Genomic DNA, 9,217 nt, shown 5'->3' with positions numbered 1-9,217 from the left:
GGGGGGGGGGGGGGAAGGGTTGTTCACCACAAACTATATCCTCAACAAAATACCTCATAAGGCAATTCGCAAAATGCCATATGAACTTTTGAAAAGTAACATACATTCGTACAAATACCTCAAAGTGTGGGGGTGTTTGGCAAAATTTGCAGTGCCACCTCCGAAAAGTTCTCAATTGGACCTAAAACCGTGGATACTTTATTCATTGGTAAAGCAGACAACAGTAGCGCTTATAGGTTTCTGGAAATAAAATCATATGTACCTGACATCCATGTTAATACGATCACGGAATCGAGAAATTCTTCATTCTTTGAAGACATATTTCTGTGTAAGGATAAACAACATCCCAAATGCGCTCGTGAAGAAATCGATGTGGTTACCTCCATTAATGAAGCAAGTACTTCTGGAACTTCTGCAATCAAAGGAGAAGATGTTGTAGACAAAACTAGACGAAGCAAGTTAGCTCGTAAGGGAAAGTCTTTTGGTGAAGATTTCATGATAATATTTCTCGCTGAAAACGATCCGAAATCTTACGCTGAAGCCATGTATAATAACCCTGACGCAGACTTCTGGAAAGAAGCAGTCAATAGTGAATTTGATTCTATATTACAGAGTCATACCTTCTAGATGGTTGATTTACCTCCAGGATTTAACCCACTAGAGTATATATGGTTGTTAAAAAGGAAATTGAAAACTGATGGTTCAGTTGATAAGCACAATTCCAGACTTGTGGTGCAAGGACATACACAAAAAAATGTGTAAATTTATTTGACATTTATTCTCCAGTGACAAGAAAAATTTAACCAGACTCTTGATCGCAATTGCTTAAGAAACTTGGAATTCCATCAAATGGATATTAAAACTGTCTTTCTGAATGGAGATTTAGAAGAGGAGATATACGTGAAACAATCTGAAGGTTTCGTGGTTCAGGGTCAAGAACAAAAAATTTGAAGACTCGTAAAGTCGTTGTATGGAATGAAGCAAGCTCTGAAACAATGGCATGAAAAGTTTGACAATGTAATGTTGTCAAATGATTTCCGCATTAATGAATGTGATGAATGCATTTACCTCAAAAGTATTCCTAGTGGGTATATTATGTTGTGCTTGTCTGTAGATGACATGCTCATCATCGGCAGCAACAAAGATATCATCCAACAAACCAAGAACATGCTTAATAGTCAGTTCGACATGAAAGACATGGGTCTTCCGGATGTTATTCTTGGTATATAGATCACAAGGACTCCTAATGGGATAACCTTATCTCCGGATCATTATGCTGAAAAGATACTTGAGAAGTTCATGACCTACTCTAGTGGAACTGCAAAAACTCATGTTAACACTATGTTGCACTTGACCAAGAACGTAGGCGAGGCAGTGTTACAACGGGAGTATGCACAGGTAATTGGAAGTCGGATGTACTTAACCAATTGTACAAGACCCAATCTAGCGCATGCGGTTAATGTATTAAGTCTCTACACAAGTAATCCAGGTCATACATACTGGAAAGCCATAACAAGTGTATTAAATTATTTGCGATACATCAAAAGTTATATGCTGCACTACAGTAAAGAACCATCAATCTTTGAAGGATAAAGTGATGCAAACTGGATATCAAACTCAAAGAACTCGAAATCCACAAGTGGATATGAGCGTAAAGTGCAGCAATATATTGGAAATCTTCCAAACAAACTTTATTGGCCAGATCTACTATGGAATCTGAGTTCATTGCTTTAGACAAAGCAACAGAAGAAGCAGAATGGCTTCGTAATCTCTTGGAAAATATTCCAATGTGGGAGAAACCAGTCCTAGCTCTACGCATACATTGTGATAGTCAGTCGGCTATAGCTCGGGAACTGAATACTCTATATAATGGTACATCGTGTCACATTAGACGGCGATGTAAGACCATTAGACACTTGATCTCCACCTGTGTTATATCTGTCGATTACATCAAGTCAGCTGACAACCTTGCCGACCCGTTTACCAAAGGTTTAACAAGAGATCAAGTATTGAAATCATCTAAGGGAGTGTGTTTATTGCCTATGAGTAAGAAGATGTTTGATGGAAACTCCACCTATGCGATTGAAGATCACAAGAGGTTGGTTCAGAGGGACAACTAGGTCAAGCATAATCTGACTAAAGCACTGAGAACTACTCATATTGCACGAGGACAAACAGTGCTTCATGTAAATGTTTAAGGTAAATCAATGGCTTTTTAATGAGATAAGACCATAAACCTTCATATATATGAATATAGAGTATAAACATGATACTTTCTATGTTTATGACATGTGAAATTGGGCAATCACCTAGTGAGTGTGAAATTGGGCTGTTTTTAGGAGAATAAAGTTTAGGCTATACTCTCCAAATTCACTCATGACAACCAGGCAAGTTCATGGCCAAAACGAACACAATAGAGAACTTAACTCTACAAGAAGACGAACCTGTGTTTACACAAAACTTTGGGTGGTTCAAGACATCACGTTCACCTCCTGAAATGTAGATCCGACAGGTACTAACAATGAGTGGTTCAATGCTGGAATACGCTACTACCTCAGATGCAGTCAGTTTTCGCTTATACTCTCGAAAAGTCCATCTATTTAGTCTATTGTTAAGTCTAGTCAATAGAGTCTGCCGAGTCTGCATAATCTTTTTGTGTCTACATTTTTTAGAGTAATTTCTATTCATGTGGGGGATTGTTGGAACCTAAATTATAAGCCTATTGGGCTGTGTAATTTTTTGTTATAATATGAAGAGAAATGTGGAAATATCTTTTGGGCTCTAAATGAAAAGTTTTTTACTTAAATGAAATGGAAGAGTAAAAATTCTCACAATGCTTATGACAAGAGAAAACTTATAGTATAGATATGGAACTCCCTTATCAAGGATCAGTTAATTGTGGAGACACTATAGAGAAGGAGTGAGAAGGGCCATTATGCAAACCACATACACGCGGCTGAGCTTAGGCTTGGGCACACAATAATATGTTCTTTTTGGAGTAAATTCATACCATGATTTTTGCATAATTTCCTAGATAAATCCTAACGGATTGTGTCTAATTAATCTCGATATATCTAAATGTTTTAGATTGTGTTAAAAAAATTACAAAAACTTCCAGATAATTATCGAAATATTTCCGTTACCTCTCTTGCGCGTTAAACAAGAATAATTCCAAGATTATTCTTTCCTTTATCGTTATCCTTAGCTTGTCGGTTAAGTATCCTTCCCTATAAATAAGCGTTTACCCTCTTCATTATTGGAAACGCTTAAACGCAATTAGAAACTAGTTCCAGAAAAATCCCAGTCGTCTCTTAAGTAAGTCTCGAGAGTAATCATAGTAGTTATAGTTCGTTAGATTATGTTTTGGGTGTTGTGAAACAGTCTCGTCACGGTTGTATCATGGGATTCAAAGATCGCATTCAAACCGTCATACAATATGGGCCATTTATTGAGTTAAGAAAGATATCAAATATCGACTATAAAATTTTCTCAAACGTTTTCATATTTAATATTATCCTTTATTTATCTTTCTGTTTGTTATTTCAATCATGATTTCCGCGGTCCTACATTTTCTGAGGGGAAACTAGCTGATCTATATGGTCGCAAACCTATCATTCTCATGGCGACTTTGTTTGTGTTAGCTTTAAATATTCCTCAATATTTAAATAAAGACAAATTCCTTTTCTTGCAGAATATTTATTTCTCTGACAATCTTTTCAGGATCATATACAATACCTTGTTTGGTTTAAGCACAAGCTTCTGGTTTGCTATTTCAGTTAGATTTCTTCTCAGCTGCGTCAATTGTCTACTCGGAGTAATAAGAGTAAGTAAATGTCTTTGTCAAAGCTGTGAAGGAATATCTACTTTTTCTCTTTTAAATGTCCTTTGAGGTTGCACTTTCTAAAGGTGTTTCTTTGCTGTTTCAGGCATATGCTTCAGAAGTCGCTAGTGAAGAGTATCACGCTCTTTGTCTTTCTGTTGTGAGGCTTTTGTTTATCTTGTTTATTCTATTATTGGCCATGTTTACTTCATCTAGTTTAATTAGTGGAAATAGTTTTTATGTCTTGCATGTTTTTCAGGTAAGTACATCGAGAGGTATAGGACTGATAATAGGCCCTGCTATTGGAGGCTATCTTGCTCAGGTACACTTCACTCTAAACTCTGCTTATACAAATTTCACCTTCCTTACATTTTCCTGATTGGGCTGCTTGGTTTCTGTTTCATGCTGCTTGGTTTACTATACACTCCAAAATGCAGTTTCAAATGCTCGCAAAATAGTCTCCTCAATAGGTTCTTTTTGTGTTGTGCATTACAGCTTTCCATATTTTCTGCCGAGCTTAGTTATATCAGTCTATGCTATTGGGGCTCTCATTGCATGCTGGTGGCTGCCTGAGTATTAACATGAACAAAAATCTTAATTCATTCTTCATAGACAAAATTAGGATTGGGTATTTTCATTGCCATGTTCTGACCATAAAATGAATTCTTGTGAAGATCAAAAACTAATGTTCAAGAAGTCACTAGGTGTTAACTAGACGCTTTGTAGAGGATTAATGACTAGTGGGTCTAGACATTAACAAATTATTGATTTATTTTATATATATTAAACCTATTTAAAATTTATTTAAACCGAATTAAGACGGTTTAAGCCGATTTCAAATGTTTTGAACTGATTTGAATCAAATAAATTGGATTTAATAAAAATAGTCTTGGCTATGACCGATTTGCTGCCTAGGTCCTATGCGCCAGGTAGACCGAATTTTAAAATCATGTCAACTATTAGGTATGAATTTGAGCATATTGATATTTATATGAAGGTAAATCTGGAAATATTAACTCATGGTATCAGTTAAAGGAAACACTTCATACGCGTTGCAGAATTGCACGCGGGAGGCTTAATCCAAATGAACCTGAATATTCACCAAATGAACTAACCGACGATGGAAGTACGGGTAGAGGACTCGATGACCAGAACACACAAAGCAAGCCAAGTCTCCTGAGGAAATTGTCCATTGATGGCTATCATCATTGTGTATTATGTTTTTTCCCTCCTGGAGATAGCTTATTCAGAGGTAAGACAGTTACAGTTCACTTCTCTATCGAAGTTATTTAAATAGTTTTAGAGGATCAAGTGCTTTCAAATATTTTCAGCAGCTTTAACCTTATATCATTTGTTTGATAAACTTTGCAAGATATTTTCACTCTGGGCTGGTAGCGACATAAGCTATGGAGGATTGAACTTCTCGTCTCAAGATGGCCAAGTTTTAGCTATATCAGGTGCATGTTGTATATATAGCTTACATTGTATGGTGTAGTTGTTCTTTAAAAAGTGTATTGCTTATTTATATTTTCTTCGTGAAGCGAGCTCATTGCTGATTGTTTAATTAGTTCTTGGATTCTTTTGATTTGGTTTGTGATACTCTATCCACATATATTTTCCGTTGGAGGTTCCTCGTGATTTGAGTTACCATGTTTTTCAGGACCTAGGATTCTGTTGTTTCAACTTATGGTATACCCCCCCCCCCCGAGAGATGGAGAAGATCCTGGGACTCCTTGTCATTATACGTCTTTCCGCGGTAAATCTGGCCTTGTAGTTTTGCTACGTCTGTTCGTTTCTCCATCTGTCATCTCCATCTAGCTGCTCCATCTATGTGATCTTGTCTTGAAGATTCATCCAGATTTTAAGGGGCTGTTTGTTTCTCCATCCAAATGGTCCACCATCTCGATGAATTTATGTTCGTTTCTTTATTTCTATTTTCATCTAGGTGAGTTTAATAAAAAAAATACAAAAATACCCCTGTTTTTATTTAATCATATTTTTTATATTAATTTAAACTATACTAATTTTTATTATTTAGTCTAAAATATTTTTATACTGAAATAATTTTAAATTAGCATTTTAACATTTTTGCTTTTTGGGTTTTGGCGGAAAAGCGCATTTTTTGCTGTTTTGGCAGGAAAACACGTTGTTGCGGTTTGGTGGTAAAACGCATTTTGTGATTTTGGTGGGAAAACACGTTTTTTCGGTTTTGGTGGAAAAACACGTTTTAGCATTTTTGGTGAGAAAATGTCTTTTCCGAAGAAAACACATTTTGGCCGGAAACGCGTTTTATGGTTTTGGCGAGAAAACACGTTTTGTCGGAAAGACGAGCTTTTCGGTTTGGGGGGAGGACGCGTTTTTGCTGTTTTGGCGGGAAACGCGTTTTTACAATTTTGGCGAGCAAACATGTTTTGGCGGGAAAACATTTTTTTACGGTTATGGCGAGAAAACACGTTTTGGCGAAAAAATGCGTTTTTGCAATTTTGGCAGAAAAACACGTTTTACGATTCTAGTGGAAAAATGCGTTTTGCGATTTTGGAGGGAAAGTGCGTTTTTGCGGTCTTGACGGAAAAATGTGTTTTGATGTGAATGTGTGTTTTTGTGGTTTTGACGAGAAAATGTGTTTTGGCGAGAAAATGTATTTTTGACGAAAAATGTGATTTTGGCAGAAAAATGAGATTTTGGCGGAAAATGTGTTTTGTGGTTTTGACAGCGTTTTGTGGTTCTGGTGGAAAAATGCGTTTTTGTAATTTTGTCATTTTCGTGAGTGAGAAAATGATATTAGGTTTAAGTTTGTAATTTGTGAATTATATAGGGGTATATTTCATTATAAGACAGTTTCAGCTACCAACACACTTTTTCTGGCATTTCAACACTTTCTCTCTTATTCCCAGCGTACGAAAACCCCATCGCTGCCATTTTTCTATTATTTCTAACTGAAACCTAACTAAAATACAAGAATTATTGGCCAGTGGCCACAAATCAATTTCTTTTTCTCTTTCCTTATCTCTTAAATTTTTCTTCTGTCTTTCTCATATAATTTTTTTCTTTTGTAAAACAAATCATGTTGAGAGGAAGATTAAGATTAATACGAAGATGAGAAACATGATGACGATGGAGTTCGAGTTTTGCAGTCCTTGGTCGGCATCATATAAAACAAGTAGAAGAAGAAGATGACGACAGAAACGATGACGGCGTTGATGATGAAGACGGCGACGGCAGTGAGGACAGAGACGTCAACGTCAAGGATGAAGAAGGTGAAGGAGAGGTGTGATTCTGAGATAATAAGTTTGAATGGAATCATCGGCATCAACGTTTGAAATCTTCGACTCATCTTCCACCATTGGATTTAACCATCGTTCTGGTGATGGATAGATAACTCCGATGAACTCGGTTTGTGCATGTGGCTGCTCCCTTATGCTTTCACCGAACCGGCTATGACTGAACTGAAATCTAATGAGTTCTTGTCTTCTAATTTTTCCCCCACCAAACTTGCCATCTTCACTAGCCAAAGAACCATGATTCCACTCGGAGGGAATCGTTGTCGTTGGTCAATATCAAGTGATGCTCATCTACTCCAGTTTCCCTTACGCCTCCGCTCTCTGATGGTTATAGCCGTCGCGAGAACGATTTTTGAAGTGGTAATGATGTCTCATTCCAGTGGAGTTTTTTGCATCCAGATTTGAAATCAGATAACTTCTTATTTGCTAACAAGAAGGAGAACTCAGCGTTAAAAGCCATTGATTTGGGCTTCTCTATGTTCTTTGAACCTTGTAAATATTACATCTTCTGAATATTAATGTTCATCCTATGAATCTGCTGCTTATGCAAAAAACTTTCCTTTATTGAAAGAGATAAGTTCACATAGATTGTAGGGAGTCCATATTAGATTGGTTTGAAGTGTCGAACAAACACGTTTTTTATGTGTGTAAATGTAAATATGTGTACACATGGATGTTGTGAAATTGTGTACACATGAAAAAAAAAAGTCATCAAAACTCAAGCAACTTCATGTTCCCGCACATTTACATTCACATATCAGTGAGAGAAAGGTAACTTGATACACTTAAACCACTCTAAAATCTTCAACTTAAATTTTGTTCAATAACAATGATGTCAAAGTGTTTTATAAAATGACATATTCAATAACATTAGATTTTAAAGTGTTTTAATAAAAAACATGTTTAAATAATAGTGAATTTGTTATTTTAATACAAATCATCAAAACTCCTAGTTGAATACACCATATGTGTTCTTTTGGTCAAAAACATTTTTTGTGGTGTTTTAGGAGATTTACCATATATTATATACATTTCACAGCGCAATATATATGTTTAAATAGGTCTACTTGTCCAGCTTATATTTCAATTTCACTGTATAGAATAGAATTTTTGTAAAAAAAAAAAAAGAAAAACTGAAATTTCTTAATGGAATTGGACTAACAATTCATAGAAAAAAAGTGATACAGTTATGAATAGGGTTGGACAAAAAACTTGAATCCGAAGAACCGAACCGAACCCGATCCGAACCGAACCCGATCCGAACCGAACCCGATCCGAAAAAGTAGTACCAAACCCGAACCGAAATTGATTAAATATCCACGGGTTCAAAATTTTGGTATTTAAAGAACCAAAACCAAACCTGACCTAAACCCCCAACCAAAGTATTTCTGGTACCTGAATGTATCTGAAATAGATTTACATACCTAAATATATTAATTATTTTAGATTTAATGTATATTAAAAACATCCGAAATATATAAGATACTTTTAAGTTGTCCAATATACTTGAAAATTTATACAAATAGTCAAAAGTAAATATATTAAAATTGCTAAAATATACTCAAAACACCAAAAGTGTTATAAAAGTAATGGAAAAGTCTATATTTATTCATAACATAGAGGTTCCTTATATAGGAGATTACACCGTCATAGATAAATGAAAAGATTACAAATCATAATCTCTTGGTTATGAGCCATCCACAATCTGGTTCATAACACTCCCCCTTGGATGTCATAACCATTTAGAGCTTGTAATGTGCTTTGATGTTGCCTCATTAAAACCTTACCAGGAAAACCCAATTGGAACAAAACCATGGTGAAAGAAAAAGAGTACAACACACATTACTCCCCCTGATTTGGACATTACTGAAGGTCCCTTGGACCTCTCCAATTTTCTACAATCCGTGGGTGATGAAGATCTTGGGCATAATATGCTTCGTCCTCGAACATGATAGTTGGTTCTTCTTTACCATCGGCCATGCCACAATCTGATCGAACATATTGAGTCATCGACCTCAAATACACACACGAAATCTTGGATGATGTTGCTGTGATATGTGTGTACCACCATGTGTAAAACATAACCTGTCTGAAAACAAATCAACAAAACCAAATA

The 9,217-nt window shown here is 35.9% G+C and overlaps 1 pseudogene; it reads left to right on the top strand.

The window, feature by feature from the left end:
- The window catches only part of LOC106320904, a 7,980-nt pseudogene extending 886 nt beyond the window's left edge, over window positions 1-7,094 (top strand).
- Window positions 7,095-9,217: the final 2,123 nt, after the last annotated feature.

This window comes from Brassica oleracea, unplaced genomic scaffold (genome assembly GCF_000695525.1).
Source record: "Brassica oleracea var. oleracea cultivar TO1000 unplaced genomic scaffold, BOL UnpScaffold01121, whole genome shotgun sequence".
Taxonomy (NCBI): domain Eukaryota; kingdom Viridiplantae; phylum Streptophyta; class Magnoliopsida; order Brassicales; family Brassicaceae; genus Brassica; species Brassica oleracea.
The sequence above is the reverse complement of the archived record's forward strand: the minus strand, read 5'-3'. Positions and strand labels throughout refer to the sequence as shown.